The sequence below is a fragment of the Bufo bufo genome, chromosome 4, assembly GCF_905171765.1.
Source record: "Bufo bufo chromosome 4, aBufBuf1.1, whole genome shotgun sequence".
Taxonomy (NCBI): Eukaryota; Metazoa; Chordata; class Amphibia; order Anura; family Bufonidae; genus Bufo; species Bufo bufo.
Genome location: NC_053392.1, coordinates 329218198 through 329239043, shown reverse-complemented (window position 1 = coordinate 329239043; position 20846 = coordinate 329218198).

The window sequence follows — 20846 nt, the reverse complement described above, 5'->3', positions numbered from 1 at the left end:
TAATATTACAGGCTATAGCTACTAGAGAGGGGTCGTTGATCCAGGGAGTTATTCTGATTGCCTGATTGGAGTCGGGAAGGAATTTTTTATTCCCCTAAAGTGAGGAAAATTGGCTTCTACCTCACAGGGTTTTTTTTGCCTTCCTCTGGATCAACTTGTAGGATGACAGGCCGAACTGGATGGACAAATGTCTTTTTTCGGCCTTATGTACTATGTTACTATGTTACTATGTTACTACTTGTGTACAAACTATCAACTTCCTGAATAAAGTACGTTAAGAACATTTTATTAAATATTGATAAAAAACGGTTGTCCACCAAATTTAACAATCAGGCTGGTGATGTGAATCGGAGTATAGAAAGCAAATATATATATATACACTATCTCCACAGCTCACACCCCTACAAAAAATGTCTCCTTTGAGAGATGTGGGAGCTACATAAAGCCCCCAGGGATAGTGGGGTGGTTCGGTCCAAACCAATACAAGCGTGGTCTATCCTATAAACAAACAATCTCCTCAATAGATATCGGAGTGAAGGATATCACCACTAATATTGTTATTTCAATGGACCACCTCCCCACTAAATTAGCGGCTCTGCACTGGTGTTATCCTATTGAAGCTGAACATGGAAAGGCGCTCTGTATTGCTTGACGCGTTTCCCTGCCGATATTACTCGGTAATTCCTCAGGAGCAAATAGCAACCTATCATAAAAGATATTGTTCAGATATTCCTACATCACTCTTATGGTGAGTGTGTAGTGATAAAGACATACACGGATGTCAGCCCACGATATTTTATTTTTTCAGGGTGAGAAACATGTGAGAACACCACCCAGAGGGGGTGATATAGACACTTTACTCCTGAGGAAGGAGGCTCAATGGATTTTTACCCTTGACACGATTAATCCCAAAGGCCTTAATGACTCAATATCCTACGCATGTTTTATTGAGTAATGGTGGAGATTTCTACATACTCCATCCCCTTTTTATTTGTCTTTGGATTTTTTCTTGGTGTGTCATATGTATACCACTTTTCGGTAATTTCTAGGTCCGGTGGACATCTCATATATCTGTAGCTGATTTGGATCAGATATATTATATATCTCTGGGGCTCCACTGTCCATGGAGTGTTACCATCTTAGCTCATTGAGCATGGTTCACACCATGATTGTTACTGAGGTGCATAGTGTATGTTTCACACTCCTAGGAGTGGCGTTTTTTCCTGCAATAAGATTGTGGCGTTTTCTTCATTTCACTATTGTCTTCCATATCCTATCGCACATTGCTTTTATGTGCTGGGAGATATGGATATGCAGGAATAGCGCACTGAATGTCATTATGCTTTTATTCTATGTTGCGATTTTGCTCTTGAACTAACATTTTTAAATCGCAACATATATGCCTTACATTATGAATAGCTGCAATTCTCTTTTATAAGATATGTATCAGATAAGGTCTTTACCTGAAGATCATTAATGTCCCCTGAAGTTTACGGTCGCTTGACAGATCAGTGGGAGGAGAGTTCTCCATTTATACAATGCTGGATTTGCCCGCGCTATGGCCCTCATAGTGCCGGAGGCTCTACCTTGCTGCACGCATGCCATCAGAGGCGTGCAGCGCTTGTTTAACTGAATACATTTGGTTAGCCCTAAAATATTGTAGGCTGACATCCGTGTATGTCTTTATCACTACACACTCACCATCAGAGTGATGTAGAAATATCTGAACAATACCTTTTATGAAAGGAGCTATTTGCTCTTGAGGAAATACTGAGTAATATCGGCAGGGAAACGCGTCAAGCAATACAGAGCGCCTTTCCATGTTCAGCTTCAATAGGATAACACCAGTGCAGAGTCACTAATTTAGTGGGGAGGTGGTCCATTGACATAGCAATATTAGTGGTCATATCCTTCACTCCGACATCTATTGAGGAGATTTTTTGTTTATAGGATAGACCACGCTTGTATTGGTTTGGACCGAACCACCCCACTATCCCTGGGGGCTTTATGTAGCTCCCACATCTCTCAAAGGAGAATTTTTTTGTAGGGGTGTGAGCTGTGGAGATAGTGTATAAATATTTGCTTTCTATACTCTGACTCACACCACCAGCCTGATTTTTAAATTTGGTGGACAATCAATTTTTAATCAATATTGAATCAAATGTTCTTAACGTGCTTTATTCAGGCAGTTAATAGCCTATACTTCACTGGCCTACAGTAAAATTGTTATTCAGTGACCGCCTAATGTACCTCCAGCCACATAATCACTTGTTCTTTTCTGTCAGGTCAATACCTAATTTTTGGGGCCTGTACTCCACTGGCCTGCAGTAAAATTGTTATCCACTGACCGTCTAATGTACCTCCAGCCACATAATCACTTGTTCTTTTCTGTCAGGTGAATACCTAATTTTTGGGGCCTGTACTCCACTGGCCTGCATCAAAATTGTTATCCACTGACCGTCTAATGTACCTCCAGCCACATAATCACTTGTTCTTTTCTGTCAGGAGAATACCTAATTTTTGGGGCCTGTACTCCACTGGCCTGCAGTAAAATTGTTATCCACTGACCGTCTAATGTACCTCCAGCCACATAATCACTTGTTCTTTTCTGTCAGATGAATGCCTAATGTTTGGGGCCTGTACTCCACTGCCCTACAGTAAAATTGTTATCCACTGACCGTCTAATATACCTCCAGCCACATAATCACTTGTTCTTTTCTGTCAGGTGAATGCCTAATTTTTGGGGCCTGTACTCCAGGAAAAGCATTTTTATTCTGCTGGAAAACAGCTCCCAAGTGCCCAAAGCAAACCAGACTGAAGAGGGGAGGGCTGCTTTAGTTGCTTATTTCTTGGAATTGGTAGCCACTAGATATATGAACCTGACCTTGTTTGAAAGCTGGCATTCCAATCTTTCAAATACCAGAATCATAGCATTATATCTACTAAATCAGAAGATATAGCCGTTAGAAATCGAGTTAGGAGTAAAAGCTGTTTTTACTTTCACTTTCAGCTGGGCACTTGGGGGCTGTTTTCCAGCAGAATAAAAGTGCTTTTCCTGGACATGGAATACAGACACATAGTACACATAGGTATGCTTTGGATGTGTCTGCAATCTTCTGTGGGGCAGTGCTCTTAGTTATATTGGTGAAAAGTATGTGACAGACTCCCTTTAATTCTGTAATGTTCAATAGAAAAAAAATTAATGTTCTTAATGTTTTAAATAGTTGCAAAATGGCGAACAAATAGAAGCCCAAAGATATTAATGGCGGTAGACAGAGTGAATATTTACTTTCACTGTAAGTTTTGGTGAATGTGTTTTTTAATGAATAGAATGCCTGGATAAATCAATACCTGTTGTTAAAAGATATCTTTTGTAAATCTAGTTTTTCCCTTCTTTTTTTTTTACATAGACAAGTGTTGTGGAAATTTTATTATGCAGACTTTTACTTTAGGATGTGTGTGTGTTTTTATAAATTGTCATCTGTCTCCCTGTGTCGGATTTAGCCAAGGAGCGCTCTAGCAGAGGGTACTTTGGCTGAATCGGGACCAGTGGTAAAACTGTCAGTATGAAAACCTTCTCATGGGCTTGGAGACATATCTGCTTTTAAGACATGCATATCTGCCTTGTCGGTATACTAGTACCGTATACTGACAATAGCCGTAGCAATGTCTCGCAGATAATTTCAAACCTATAGGAACCAGTAGAATGATCTTTATTAGATACTGATCGCCTTTGAGCAGTATTGAATGAGGTCCATGCTGACAGTGATGGGGGGTGGGCGGCCACCTGGCTGATGAGACAATGGACATGACTCATCCTTCCTTATACAGGGATGGGGTGTGTGCATTGTCTGTCCAGCCACATTGATTGCCCCTCCCTGTCCTTTGACATGTCATCACTTCCTGTATGTCATCACTTCCTGTATCCTTGTCTTGGGCCAGCCCCTTTTACACCTTTTGTTAGTAAATAAAAGACACAGGTTGAGCAGGGAGGAGAGGAGTTGCTCAGAATTCAATCAAGATGGTAACACCTGTGTCTGTCTCTGACTGCGGCTGAGGGAGGGGAGACTTACCTTTTTCCTTACACAAACTTTGATGCGAGCTGATTACAACTATTAATATTTTCTACAACACAAGGTTTGGTTGTTGTTTATTGCACAGTATGTTTTCATAGAACATATTTTCTTCTACTGAAATAGTTTTCAGAAATTCCCTGATTGCTAACAGACCCCTTAAGATATTTTATATATTTGTCACGGATTAGAGTGGGGGTAACTCTAATCCGTGTGATGTTAACATAAGTGGAAGCTGCTTGACCAGGACAACAGAATTAGGGAGCAGGTCACCTCCGAGCGCATCCCTAATCTGACCCTGACTCCTAGCTGTATGAGCCGACCCTGATGGTAGGAGGGCTCATACTCAGGAACCTGGCTTCCCTACTAGCCATGGACAGATCTCTGAGCTAGGAGCTGGGTAAGACAACCTGTTCCTCCTGGATACGGACGGACAGGAGTCTAAACTGGCCAAGCTGCAAAGGAAGAGAAACATCAACAGCCTATGGATATGGCAGGAGAGTCAAAAGCACTTCCACCCCTACCTGCCACAGACACACTGACTGGATCCCGTGCTCACAAGCTGATGTCCACACCCAAACATAAAAGGACACAGCACACACACATAAACACACAGGAACCCAGATCCATAGCTGCAGTAATACTAGACACCACATAAACATAAAATAACATCATGTAACATAAACTTATGACCACAAGGGTGGCCCTCACTGGCAGATGGTATATAACCAGGAGGATGACTCCAGCTAACCATGGCTGAAGTACCCCTCAGAGTCTGGCATCCAGCAGGAGCTAAATAGGCCCAAGTGGCCACACCCACACACAGACACACCCAGTGTTCACACACAAAGAAGGGAGTTAACCCTTCCTACACCAGACAAGGGAAGACTGCCACTTAAAGGGGAAGTGTACAATCAACTATCACACTGCAGCTGTTACCGCAGGCAACGACATGCGTGGCAACCATGTCCTGGGAAACAGCCAAAAGGCCGAGACACTGCCACCACATGTACACAACACCTCACGTTGCCACGGGCAGCCACAAGTGAAGGGAAGTGTCACAGTGCACACATACATAAAACTCGTGCACACCAGACATAGAAAGTGCATACATACACACACACATAGCCAGAGGCAACCGCACGCATCAACAGTGAGACGCCTAGCAACCAGCTCAGGCTGCTACACTGCCAACAAACACCTGTTGTCCGCGGCAACCGCACTTGAGGCAAACTACTAACAGCCCCCAGCTGCGGTTGACAAAACACCCAGACTGCGGGCAACTGCATGCGGCTCACAAGGAGTCACGACCATAAACATGGGCGTGACAATATTTTAGCAAACGTAGCAGGTAAAAATTTGAAATGAAAGTTAATTAAATTACATGCGTCTCACCATTTAGCTAGGAAATGCTCTTATTCAGAGGCTTCTTTTCAATGTTTTCTGTGGACCAATTATTCAGTGTGTGTTATACATTTTTAAATGAATGTTAAATAAATATTTATTTAAAAAAAATATAAGAAACTATGCAAGAGTATAATTTGGGGGATGTTTACTAATCAAAATATGACAATTTTTTTTACCCAAAATGGTGTACCTGGTTTCCAACACATTTATTGTTTGATGCTTTTTGTAACTCATCCTAAAAGGGCCGCAGCTTGCAAAAAAAGGGTGTGCCTTTGTGTGAAAAGAGTTGTGGCTTAATGGTTTCACTGTACATAAAAACTTTTAGCTCAATTTTAGAGTAGAGTAAGCCAACAAATAGATGATGTAAACTTAGACTAGGCAATATTAGAAAATGTAAGCCAATATGTCTCATGAGATTATAATTTTTCACTTTTACTTTATTAAAGCTTGTTGAATATTTTTAAATTATTTGCACATATCCCCTTTGTACATGATTGTTTATCCTCAAAGAATACTACTACTACTACTACTACTAATAATAATAATACCAAGAATAAAGAATACCATATTGAAATTGCTGAAATCTGATAGTAAATGGGTTTATGGATGTGGTAACATTGCATATCATAGTAGTGTGTGAAGGTGTTTATATCTAAACTAGTAAGTAGTCCCTCTATTGAAAAATAATGTCTCTTAAATAATCAGTTATACAAGGCTGTGGACACCTTAGTGCATGAAAGTGAATAAACTCATATCTTACTAAACTGCAGTACAAAATAAAATTGCACTTGTTTTCTTTTTTCTTTTTTTGCATTCAGCAACCCTCATACCTGTTTTGTCATCACATGGGCACAACAGCTCTGCCCCCTCCCATACCCCGTTACATAAGACATACTCCCCCTTTCTCTTTGTGAACAGATTCTCTTTCATATTGACTATACTATAAACTGACTGTGAATCGAGGGTATTTCCACATCAGCGGTAGGCATTTCAGTATTCTGCACCATCAGAGAAACAGAATAATGGAATTTCTCTATCTGAAATAGACAGACACATCTGGAGCCTGATGGATCCAATTCACTATAATGGGGTCCTCTGGGTTTCTGGCATTAATAGCAGCATTCTGCCAGACAAAGTACTGCAGCATGCATCTCCACTTAGTTTTCCCACAGATTAATTATGCCCTCTTAGTGCCTCCACACAGTATTTATGCCCCTTCATGCCCCTTCACAGTAGTTATGCTTCCTTAGTGTCTCCACACAGTAGAATGCTCCCTTAATGCCCTCTCACAGTAAGAATGCCCCCTTTGTGCTATCATAATTATGCCCCTTATTACATCCTTACAGTAGTGTTGCCCTTTAGTGCCCCCTTACAGTACTGCTGCCCTCTTATTGCCCCCTTACAGTCGTGCTGATCCCTTCCAATACTGCTCTCCTTAGTGCCCCATTATAAGTACTGCTGCATATTTAATGTCCCCTTACAGTACTGCTGCCCTCTTATTGCCCCCTTACAGTCGTGCTGATCCCTTCCAATACTGCTCTCCTTAGTGCCCCATTATAGTACTGCTGCATATTTAATGTCCCCTTACAGTACTGCTGCCTTCTTAGCACACCCTTACAGTACTGTTTCCCCCTTAGTGCCCCTTACAGTAGTGCTTCCCCCTTAGTCCCCCCTTTACAGTACTGAATCCCGTAGTGCTCCCCCTTAGTGCCCTCTGTAGTAGAAGCATTGTGTTCTGTAGTCAAGTAGTAGAGCACAGTGCTTCTTTATGTAACAGGGATTTGGCTGCACAAGTAGGGTATTAGGATTTCCGATTCACAGTTACAGGATAAAGTGCTGCAATCTGTAGTCAACTAGGAGTGCACAATCCTTATTCATGTAACTGGGACTCAGTGATATTAATTTTCCACTTTTGCAGCTGAGTGCAGCTGAGCGACTGTTCCAAGAAGAAGCACCATAGCCAATAATTAGAGCACAGTGCTTCTTCTTGTAACAAGAACTTGCCTGCCCAAGTGGAGTGTTAGGATCGCCAAGTCTCTGTGAAATAAAGAAGATGCTCCCAAGAGGAGGAGTTACAGGTAACTCTTCAGACTAGTTGTCTGATGGATTTTGTATAAAAATGAGTAGAACACATGTAGGCTGTAATAAAATAAACATAACCAGAAATGATTTTCTCCACTTTATACATTCCATATTCAAAAGCCCACCTTTTTTTTTCAAATGTGTCCAAAGTTTTTAAAGTGAACAGGTCATGTTAAACATGGTGTTTGATGTGTAGGGAGCATGTGATAGAGCAGGAGGAGATGAACAGATCGATATATAGTTTTGTGGGAAAATATTCTGTATTTCATTCATTTAAATTCCTGCTCATTCTGGGCTTTGAAGTCAAGGAGACGGTCCTATCAGTGATTTATAGTCCTCCCTCTATGACTGTGTTTACAGATATAGTTATCAATCACTGATAGGACCTCCTCCTTGGCTTCAAAGATCAGAATGAGCAGGAATTTAAATGAATGAAAAAACAGTTATACTGAATCTTTTCCCACCATGCTTTGTATCATTCTGCTCAGCTGCTCCTACTCTATAACATGCGGTCTGCAGGTTACTTTGCATTTTCATGGTGACAGGCTTCCATTAAAGAGATTGCCCTGTGTTAACAAGCCCTTCTTAGAAATAAGCCACCCTGGTGATCCATCCTAGCTTCACCCACCCAGCTTTTTTTAAGTTTTAAACATGGCTTTAAAAAAACTAAACAATAAAAACAACAGTTTTTGAAGCAAAAGAGGTTCAGTAGGAATAAGAAGTATAAAAAAAATAGCTTTTACTTCTCCTTCCTGTGGGATCCACACTTGGCTTTTGCTCAAAAAACTGCATCAAAAACTGCAAAGACTTAAGCCTTTTTTTAAATGTTAACCAGAATGGAGGCTGCTCTTTGTGGCTTAGAGTGTAATTCCAAACTGATATACCCATCTATGATTTCCATATGCCTTATTATACAGACGCTAAATTATCTTTAAGCAGAATCTATCCTCCTAGCAATATTTTCTATCTTAAAGGGACACCAATCAGAAAGAAGTAATTTTTTGTTTTAAAACCAATATTGATAGAAGTTTGGCTGTTTTTCATTTTCAGTACTATATCGTTGAAATTTAAATCTTTCTGTAACAGTCATCACAGAGAAATAAAACTCTTATATAGATAGTAAAGCCATTTTTTTTTTTTTTTACTAGCAGATGCTACTGTATTTGCTAGTAAAATAGTAGATTTAGAATTTGGATAACAGTATGACATCTCTATTGATCTCTTCTTAGGCCTAGATAAAGATGCCCACAGATAAGCATTGCACTATGTAAGTGTAAATTGTGGGGCTCTAAATAATTTATTCATCCAGCTTCCATACCTGGCTGCAGTGAATGGTCTGACTGAGGGTCAGTATGATTAAAGCAATATCAAATTTATATAGTTTTTCTTGTGGTTTAATACTTATAATAAAACATACTGAATATTGTGATCCCATAACTTCTTTATATTTACATCTATGGATCTGTGTGGGGGTTAATTTTTTGCAGGTGATCTGTAGTTTTTATTACTAGAGATGAGCGAATCGACATTGAGGAAGTGAAATTCAATCCGAATTTCAGGAAAAATTTGATTCACACTGAATTTAAAATGGCTGCTGCACGTGTTAGGACATGGAGTAAATAACTCTGGGAATGAGGGATCACCCATAATGCCATGCATGCAGCCAATCAGCAGCCAGCCAGCCCCTGTGATGTCACAACCCTATAAATAGCCTCAGCCATTTTGGATTCTGCTATTTTCTATTGTGCTTAGTGCAGGGAGAGACATCAGCAGGCGCTAGGGACAGTGCTAGAAAAAACTTCACTGTGCTTAAAAAATATATACAAGTTCAGGGAAAGATTATTCAAGGTCTAGGGAAAGGATACGGAGGCATCATCCACAGTATAAAAGGAGAACAGAGTGCAATAGGAGAGTGTGCAGCCTGGGTAATAGGAGTGATTCTATTACACCTTGCTGCCCTAATCAGGGATCTAAATAGTGATGAGCGGGAGGTACCATATTCGATTTCGCGATATTTCGCGAATATTCGAATGAATATTCACATTATTTTTGTCGAAATCGAATATTCGTAATTATTTTATTTTTCGCGAATAATATGCGAATAAATTTTCCGTACGAATTTTTTTCCTGTATAAGGCAACGTTCCTATGACTATGGCTAGGCTAATATGTGTATTTTACGAAATTTCTTAATACTGCTCTAACTTCGTCTTTTAGAATATTCGTAATATTCTAAAAGACAGAGTTAGAGCAATATTACGAATATTCTAAAAGACGAAGTTAGAGCAATACTAAGAAATTTCGTATAGTACACATAGATTGTAATTTAGCTAATATAGTGCTATAATCCTTTTTTTTTCTTATCTAATTTTTTTGGCCTTTTCTGAACTTCAGTTTTTGGAAAATATGTACACTATTAAAAAAATTACTTTAGCAGTATATTAGCTAAATTACAATCTATATGTGTATTTTACGAAATTTCTTAATACTGCTCTAACTTCGTCTTTTAGAATATTCGTAATATTGCTCTAACTCCGTCTTTTAGAATATTACGAATATGCCGTATTTTTCGTATTTTTCGAATATAGTGCTATATTCTTGATTTTCGTATATAGCACTATTTTCGAAAAATTTCGAGTCATTTCATCAGTCAAGTATTACTATGCTTATTGCTAATGCTTAAAGCTTGTGTGCGGATCGCATGTTGTAAAGACGTTTTTTTTTTTCGCAAAGGCAAAGGCTAGGTTATGTTCCATGACAAGCAACCGTGCCGAGAATTCACTTGACATGTAAAAAGCGTTCAGTTACTCATATAATCTTGACTCTTTCTTATATTGTATGCGAAAATTCTCTACCATTAAATTCGTAAAAAAATTCTGTTCGTGTAATGGTTAGCTGGCTCTTCCCAATACTCATATAATTTTGACTCTTTCTTATATTGTATGCGAAAATTCGCTACCATTAAATACGTAAAAAAATTCTGTTCGTGTAATGGTTAGCTGGCTCATCCAAACTACTGTTAGCTGCTTTTGCTTACAGCTTGTGTGTGATTTATAATATGTGAGTTGTTCTAAATGCATTGGGCCTAATAAATTATATTTCTATTATTTTTTTAGCTTAAAAGGAAACGAAATTTCGTTTTAACGAATATAGAGGCAAATATTCTTATTCTTCGTGAATTCTCGAAGTTGCGATATTGGCGATAAAAATTCGCAATTCGAATATTCGCGCTCAACACTAGATCTAAATTGAAGTTGCTTTTAGGTTGTTTGCACTATATGATAAATCACAAATTCCAGCAAACCATGCTTGTGATTGGGGTGCAAGTTTACTGTGTGTATTAATAGGAAAGATACGTATGTCCTATTAGCCGTTCTTTTTTTGGGGGGGTGTATTAATAGGAGAAAAAAAAGGAAAAAATATATGTCATAATTGCTCTTCAGCGGTGAAGTAACATTGTACTATAGCCATTTATGTGGTGTATTAATAGGAAAGATATGTACGTCCAATTAGCCGTTCTCGGTTGATTTTACATATTTTATTTTTATTTTTTTGGGGTGTATTATTAGGAAAAAACTGGAAAATTATATGTCATAATTGCCATTCAGCTGTGAAGTTACATTGTACTACAGCCATTTACAGGGTGTATTAATAGAAAAGATACGTACTGTATGTCCAATCAGCAGTTCTCCGTTGATTTTACATTGTTTTATTTTTTGGGGGGGTGTATTAATTTGAAAAAAGGGAAATACCATATTTTCTGCTTTATAAGACGCACTTTCCCCCCCCCCCCCCAAAAAAAAATGGGGGGGGAAATGTCTGTGTGTCTTATAAAGCGGATATTTCGCTGGCCGCTATGCTGCACAGCGTGGCCAGTGAAGTATCAGTGTGGAGGGAGGAGGCGGGGACACTCATGGCGGGGCCCGGTGCAGTGACTCTACTCTAATACACCGGGCCCCGCAGCTGTTAAGTACATTCAATCTGAATGGGTCCGCAATTACTGTACTGTACTTACTGTAGTACCTTATGTATAGCATTAATACGGCGCAGACTGGCAGCTCCCTCTGTCATGCGCCAACTGCCCCAGCTCCATCCTCATGCGCCGCCTGCCCCGCCTGCCGCAGCTCCCTCCTCATGCGCCGCCTGCCCCGCCTGCCTGTTCATTCATAAAGTGAGATAAGCAGGCAGGGGGGCAGGCGGCGCATGAGGAGGGAGCTGCGGCAGGCGGGGCAGGCGGCGCATGACCGAGGGAGCTGCCTGTCTGCGTCGTCTTAATGCTATACATAAGGTACTACAGTAAGTACAGTACAGTAATTGCGGACCCATTCGGATTGAATGTATTTAACAGTTGCGGGGCCCGGTGTATTAGAGTAGAATCACTGCAATGGGCCCCGCCATGACTGTCTCCGCCTCCTCCCTCCACACTGATGCATCTGATGGGGGATCTGTAGATGACACTTAGGGGGATCTGTGGATGACATAAGTGTCATCCACAGAGCTCCATAAGTGTCATCCACAGATCCCCCATCAGTGTAATCTACAGATCCCCCATCAGTGTAATCCACAGATCCCTCATAACAGTGCATCATCCGCAGATGCCCCTATAACAGTGCATCATCCACAGATCATCCCATAACACTGCATCATCCACAGATCCCCCCATAACAGTGCGTCATCCACAGATCCCCCCATAACAGTGCGTCATCCACAGATCCCCCATAACAGTGAATTATCCACAGATCCCCCCCATAACAGTGCGTCATCCACAGATCCTCCCATAATAGTGCGTCATCCACAGATCCTCCCATAACAGTGCGTCATCCACAGATCCCCCATAACAGTGCGTCATCCACAGATCCCCCATAACAGTGCGTCATCCACAGATCCCCCATAACAGTGTGTCATCCACAGATCCCTCATAACAGTGCGGCATCCACAGACCACCATTAGTTCAAAACCTACCAAAAGCACACCTTTTGGTTCAAAATATTTTTTTCTTATTTTCCTCCTCAAAAACCTAGGTGCGTCTTATCAGGTGCGTCTTATAAAGCGAAAAATACTTTATGTCATAATTGCCATTCAGCTGTGAAGTTACATTGTACTACAGACATTTATGTGGTGTATAAAAAGGAAATATACGTACGCCCCATTAGCCGTTCTGCTGTGAATTGTGATTGTTATATTTCTTTTTTTGGGGTGTAGAAATAGGAGGAAAAAAAAGGAAAAAAATATGTCATAATTTGCATTCAGCGTTCAGTTACATTGTACTACAGCCATTTACGTGGTGTATAAAAAGGAAATATATGTACGTCCCATTAGCCATTCTGCGGTGAATTGTGATTGTTATATTTCTTTTTTTGGGGTGTAGTTATAGGAAAAAGAATACTTCTTAATTGATCTTCTGCAGTGAATTGTGATTGTTACTTTTTAGGGCGTAGTTCATTAATCAGAAAAAAATAATATATGTTTTAATTGCCGTTCAGCAGTGAAGTAACAGTGAACTATAGCCATTTATGTGGTGTATAAAAAGGAAATGCACATACGTCCTATTAGCCTTTCTACGGTGAATTGTGATTGTTATATTTATTTTTTGGGCGTGTAGAAATAGGTAAAAGAATACGTCTTAATTGACCTTCTGCGGTGAATTGTGATTGTTAATTTTTTTTCGGGTGTGGAAGTTTATTTATTACAAAAAATATTTAAATGTCTTAATTGCCATTCAGCAGTGAAGTAACATTGTAATACAGCCTTTTTTGGGGAGTATTATTTTAATTTTAATTTAATTCTTTTATTATACAGTATGTCAGACAGACAGGTGACAGGCCCTTCAAAGGGAACTGGAAGTGGCCAAAATGTTTCTGTCGCAGGCAGCAGAGGAAGGGGGTGGCAGCAGGAGTTGCAGCAAGAGGCCTGAGCCTCAAGGGCGTGTCATCTGGCAGTCGTGTCTTGACCAGCAACCCAGCAGTGCTTAAATGGTTGACTCGGTCTTCAACTTCGTCGCAAGTGATATCAGATACCCCCAGCCAAGAGTCGGAGTGCCCCCACCGGTCCTGAACCTTTGTGTCACAGCCTCGGTGTTGTGCATGCCGGTTGCCAGGGGCAACGCGTTGATGTCGGCTTGTATGTGCTTTTCTCCCCTTCTCCTGGTTCCTCCTCTGTCTGGTGCTGGAGGGGTTAACTACCTTGGTGGGTGTGGTCACTAGGTGCTTCTTATACCTGTGTCTTAAGGCCAGTAATCAGTTGTAATCCAGCCTTAGTGTGTGCTGGAGTTATGTTCCTTGTCTGGATGTTCCATCTTCCAGTGTGAGGGCCACCTAGTGGGACATCGATGTTTCCAGCGATGTCTTCCTTATGTATCTTCAATTTTCCCTACCTTTCCTGTGTTGTTGTTTGGTTTGGGATTATGTTCAGGGTGTGTTGTCTTTTCTTGTTGTTACATGTGTGGTCAGTTGGTGTTTTATGTCCGGCATGTATGCTAGTTGTACACTGTTTGTTGTGCATCCGGAAGGGGGCTCCATGGTTTCCCGGAGGGGTGAACCAAATGCCAAGTCTGTGAGCTGTTTTTGGAGTGCTGGTTCCTGTGTGTCAGTACGTACTGCATCCGTTTGGTGTTTGGATTGCAGTACGTTTGTATGGGTTCCAGTTTTCCTTGGTGTGGTCTTCTGTTGTGCCATCCAGCAGCTGTGGTAGGTAAGTTACCATGCCTTCCTGGGTTCTTGGTTCAGTGGTTATCCCCGCCACTGGATACTTATCTGTCGTTCCTCTTGGCTTCCTTTCCTTGCTTTTAGGCCTGCAGATACTCCTGCTCTTCCGTGTCTTGGAAAAACAGGTCGTCTCTCCACTGCTCCTTTGTTAGGGATTATCAGGGTGACTCAGGGTCTTAGGTATCCTGAGTATGAGCCATCCTACCATCCAGGTCCGCTCATATGGTGAGGAGTTAGGGCGAGGATTAGGGACGCTTTAGAAAGTGACCTGCTCCCTGATCACGGCATCCTGGCCTAGCTGCGTCCCCGCTTACCCATCATCGTACGGTGGGGAGTTTTCCCCACTCCCCACCGTGACACTTTCTCTGTCATTTTCAGTTCCCTCAGTGCGAGAAGAATTATTTGCTGTAGGCTTGGTTCCATTTTTCAGCAAGGATGAGCTACTAGAGGACAGTCAGCAGCTACTGCCCAGCCAAGATCTGGAGGAGACATCCGCCACCTCCTCCAGTAGGTGGGCAAGTAGTGAGGATGACAGTCACGTGGGAGCAGTTGTTGTGAGCAGTCAGGCTCCTGGCCCTGAGACCGTTGAATCAGTGACATGCAGACAGTGGCGACACGGAAAGTAGCGGTGCAGGGGTTCACGGAGGCAGCGGTAGAAAGCAGTCAGCGTGGAGTGTTGAAGGGAAAATGCCATACTCAGTGGTGTGGAAAATTTTAGTTTGGCCTCAGGAGGAGGTGAACATGGCCATTTGCCGAATTTCTGGGCAGAAGGTGAGCGTGGTCGGGTTGCCAATGTTGGCACCACGGCCCTGCATCAACACATGCAGCATCACCATAAAGTGGCCTGGGAGAACCGTGGCTCCGAAGTGGTGGTCCAGCCTGCCGGAGCAACTGCTGCATCACACAGTGGCACACACTCAATTTTATGCAGTCAAGACTCCACCACCTCAGCGGAAGGTAGCTGTCTGTCCTTCCCATCATCTGCTAGTCCAGCTGCTCCTGCTCCTCCTCTTCCTACTCCTCATCAGTCATTCTGTCAGCAATCAATCACTGAAGCGATTGCCAAGAGACAACAGTATGCGTGCACTCATCCAAAGGCGCAGAAGCTGAACGTGCTCCTGGCCAAGTTGCTGGTGCTGCAGTCCCTACCTTTCCAAATGGTGGACTCTGCACCTTTCAGAGAACTGATGACTTGTGCCGAGCCAAGGTGGAGAGTCCAAAGCTGTCATTTCTTTGTGAAAAAGTCAGTACCAGCCATGCACAAATATGTAGAACCGGAGGTGGGCCAGTCCTTGAGCCTGTCGGTGTCTGCCAAAGTGCACAGCAGCGCCAACGTGTAGAGCTGTAACTACGGACAAGGACAATATAAGTCCTTTAAGGCCTACTGGGTAAATGTGGTTCCTGCCCAGCCACACCAGCAGCTTGGCCAGGTGATGCCGCTTCTGACTCCACATTATCACGCCGTTGGTCCTGCGACAATGTCTGCCTCTGCCTCCTCATCCTCCACCGTGTCCTCAGACTCCACTGCAGGGACAATTTACAGTGCCCAGGGCCGGACTGGGGATAAAAACCAGCCCTGGAAAAAGTTGCATACCAGCCCCACAGCATTGCGTCATTATTTACTTGTTTATAAAAGGGAAAGCATTCATTTTAAAACACGTGTCTAAACACGAATATAAACTTTGCCCCACGATAGCTCTTTTGTAGAACCCCCATTGTTCTTATTATCACAGTAGACCAGCTTTTCACAACCAGGATACCTCCACCGTTTCAAACTCTTACTTTATTTTAGTTACTCAACACACACAAAACCAGTAGATGATGAATAGTGCAAAAAAAAAACTTAAGAGGGAAAAAAAAAATGCAAATAAACCTTTTGAGGTAAAAAGTGCAAAATGTTATACTAAACAATAATTATATAGTTTAACAGTTCAAATAACGTTTTTGACCAAAAAAAAGTGCAAATATGTTGCTGTTAATTCTTTAAAAGTACAAAATGTGCAAAAAACTTTCTATAGAAGTCATAATAACATCCCCATTTCAGAAAAGAACTAAACTTTTTTAAGATGCACCAGTATCATGGTAAGCAACCCAACACTTTTCAGAAAGAAACATAGAAACATTACTCAAAAAACCAATCACGTTCTTATCACTATCAGCCTCAGACAGCCTATGCATGCTGGAATAGCTTAGATCTACGCATGTACTGGCTGCCTGGGCATGATATAAAGTGTTAGTGCTTTAAGCAATCACTCCTATCAAGCCCAGGCTGGCAGCCAGTACATGCGGAAATCTAAGTGATTCCAGCATATAGAGGGATTTTACTAAATCTCTCAGTAAATAGGCATTTAGTATAAGCCCTGTATGCGCTGGAATCACTTAAATTCCAGCATTTAGAGATCAATATTTCCAAGTATCTGGAAACTCTGTCATTAAACACTGGCATTGGTACATCCCTATTAACTAGTCCATTGACATGCTTGTTATGTTATGTAAGCAACATCCCTTGAAGCAAGCTACTTTTTGAAGCCAAAACATCAATGATGGTGTCATTGTTTAGTCCAACCAAGGCATCTTTTTCCACGGACATCAGCATAAAGGCCTCCAAATGTGGTTGGAGAGGGAATTTTGAAGCCTGTTTAAGATAAACTTAAGTTTCAAAAAAGACCTTTCACATGCTACTTGGGAAGAGGAAAGTGTCAGGGTCAATTTGTATGCATTGAAAAGTGAACAATATGCTAGACTGTATAAGTTGAAATGCAGTAACACATTGTAGGAGCAGGCTATACAGCTCTTACAAGTCTTGCACTTTCCACTTTTCTTGCTAACATTTGAGTTTAGTTGTCCCTCAGTTTCAGAGATAAGATGAGAATGGATGGCGTCTTCATCTTGACCTTCATTGTTGGCATCTGTGTACTCTTCATCAAGAGACATTTTTAATCGGTGCCACTTTGATGCAAAATCAAGAAGTTCACTTTGCAGTTTCTCTTTAGTTGCCATAGGGTCAAATCTAATTACAAGGCTGCTCAGTCGTTCGAGTGCATTGTTGGGAAGGTGTGCTAAAATGTCTTCAAAATGCTTGGGATCCAAACATGCTAAATCTGCAAACAGCTGACCATGTGTAGTAAATCTGCTCTGCAAACTATTAATGATCTTGTCTATGGTCACATTGTACACCTCCACCCTGAACTGATCATCCGCCAACAAGATTGGCTCATCTACTGCAAGCTCACCAGCCATTCATTTCTTCCGTTGTATCCTTCTCAGTGGTGGAAAGTCTTCCTCAATCTCAACTTTGCAGTCAGTTGTATCCAACCTGTTGTTAGCCCAGACAGCAAACTTCTTTGCAGCATCTTCAATAATTTTTAAATCACGATCATGTTTTTTTAACATATTGACGGTTTCTGTCACCATCCGGTATGCCTGCAGTACATCCATACCCTGTGTTTGAAGGTACAGGGATAGTGGAGTGGTATTTTTGAAAATGAATAAGTAAAGCTGTGCTGTTACAACTATGTTGAATTTCTTAAGGGAGTCCAAGTAAGTTCCAGCCTTACATCTTATGTCAGCATTAAACCGATCAGAATGTGATATCTCTGTCATGGTCTGGATCAAATCTACATACAGGGCTTGACTTGGATCAATAAAGGAACCAAACACTTTTTTAAGTACTGCATCTCTGGACCACCATCTTGTTTCTCCTATCACAGAAAGCGATCAAAATCGTTCTTCATGACACTTTTCCCGCCATACATTCATCCTGAGGTAGGATTCGTGGAGAAAGACAGCACATTAATTTAACAAACCAAACAATGATATTGCCTGAACAGATATCTTTGTGACATCCATCATCACAAGATTTAGTACATGTGCATAGCACCACACATGGATCTGGCCAGGTGCTTTCTTACTCAGCCATGTGCTGAACCCATTGTACTGACCCTGCATATTAGAAGCTCCATCTGTTGAGTTCCCAACACAGTTGGTAATATCAATATCCAAGGATTCCAATACATTGCTGACCATTTCACACAAAGCCTTCCCTGTAGTGGATGTGCAAGTCACCACAGCGACCAGACGTTCATGGACCACATCTGTGACATACCGAATTATTATTGAACACTGGTCTGAGACATTTATGTCCTGTGTTGTATCCAGCTGTATTGAGAACATGCCAGCATCTCTGATCTCTTGGGCAATACCTTTTTTCAAAAGTGCTGAAATTACACTGATGATATTGTTCACTGTAGTTTTTGAAATGAGTGTAACAAATCCGCCACGGCCTTTGCTACTCGTTGCACTTTCATGCTACTTTTTACTTTTTTTGATGACTACATCAAGATGATTTTTAAGCAAGGGATCAAACTTGCTTAGGAGTAGCAAAATCTCTAAGAAATTTCCATGGTCCAACTTTTCATCATCTAAAGTACATGCTGCTTCAGTTGTTGCATGATAGCTTAGGCCTCTTTTCCCAATCAGCTTGATGGTTTCAATCACTCTTTCAAGGATGGCACGTTTTCGCTTTACTTCCTCTTTTCTGGCTGTTGTTTGTTTCTCAAAGAAACGACTGGATATGTCCATATTCTTTGATCTCATCAATAAAAATTCAGCACTATTATTGTGGAGGTTGCTTTTCATCAATGCAACCATCAACAAAAGCACTGCTGTCTGTCTTTCTACTGAAAGCAAGACACACCGTGCAGAAAAAAGCACCATATTCATATGAATATGTCAACCAGTAACGCTTCTGTCCATCTCTCCTCTGATACAACTTTTTTGAGGTAAAAGGAAGTACATCTGGTTGACATGGATGAAACGATAAGAAGGTATCCACATTTTCTGATTTTGGTCTGATAAACCACATTTTGTCATCAACTGTGTCAGGCGCACTCTCCTTACTGGGAACTACTTCTGGAATTTCTTCCCCTCCTAATGATTTTCTAGTAATTACTTCTTTAAGTTCTTCATCAGTTTCTACGGCAATAGCAGCTCCAATACAGTATTAATATCTTCACTTACACTGATTTGCATAGTACTATGCATTGCTGTGCTACAGCTAGCATCACTGTCTTGATGTGGAGATGCAGGTACAGTTGTGTTCAAAATAATTCAACCCCCAATGCTGTAAAGGGTTTTAGGGAATTTAGTGTACATTTGTAATTGTGTTCAGAATGAAATCTTACAAGGACTTTTTAAAGAACCAAATGCAACTAAAATGACATCAATTGTTTTTGTAATACGGTATTAAATATTTTTTTTTGTGATTTCTTCATTGACACAATTATTCAACCCCTTAAAGACTACCACTCTTAAGAACAGAGGTTCATTCAAGTGTTTTCGATCAGGTATTGAAAACACCTGTGGATGTCAAGGAGCAGCAATCAAGCATAATAAGCACCAATTAGGCAGATTTAAAAGGACTGTGATACTCAGCTCCTTCTAGACATTTACTAGTGTGTTTACAAACATGGTGAAGTCAAGAGAATGGTCCAGGAAGACAAGAGAAGAGGTGATTTCTCTTCACAGGAAGGGCAATGGCTATAAGAAGATTGCAAAGATGTTAAACATACCAAGAGACACCATAGGAAGCATCATTCGCAAATTCAAGGCAAAGGGCACTGTTGAAACGCTACCTGGTCGTGGCAGAAAGAAGATGCTGACTTCGACTGCTATGCGCTACCTGAAGCGCAAAGTGGAGAAAAGTCCCTGTGTGACTGCTGAGGAACTGAAAAAAGATTTGTCAGATGTGGGTACTGAAGTTTCAGCTCAAACAATAAGGCGCACACTGCGTAATGAAGGCCTCCATGCCAGAACTCCCAGGCGTACCCCCTTGCTGTCTCCAAAGAATAAGAAGAGTCGACTGCAGTATGCCAAAAGTCATGTGGACAAACCACAAAAGTTTTGGGATAGTGTTCTGTGGACTGATGAAACAAAATTAGAACTGTTTGGGCCCATGGATCAACGCTATGTTTGGAGGAGAAAGAACAAGGCCTATGAAGAAAAGAACACCTTGCCTACTGTGAAGCATGGCGGGGGGTCAATCATGCTTTGGGGCTGTTTTGCTTCTACAGGTACAGGGAAGCTTCAGCGTGTGCAAGGTACCATGAATTCTCTTCAGTACCAGGAGATATTGGATGAAAATGTGATGCAGTCCGTCACAAACCTGAGGCTTGGGAGACATTGGACCTTTCAACAGGACAATGATCCCAAGCATACCTCCAAGTCCACTAGAGCATGGTTGCAGATTAAAGGTTGGAACATTTTGAAGTGGCCATCGCAGTCACCAGACTTAAATCCGATTGAGAACCTCTGGTGGGACTTAAAGAAAGCAGTTGCAGCGCGCAAGCCTAAAAATGTGACTGAACTGGAGGCTTTTGCCCATGAAGAATGGGCGAAGATACCCGTAGATCGCTGCAAGACACTTGTGTCAAGCTATGCTTCACGTTTAAAAGCTGTTATAACTGGAAAAGAATGTTGTACTAAGTACTAAGATTGAATGTCACTTGAAGGTTGAAAAAAAAATGATAATGATGTGGGCACAGAAAAGACATTTGTGGTTATTTCATTATAAATGTTATGTT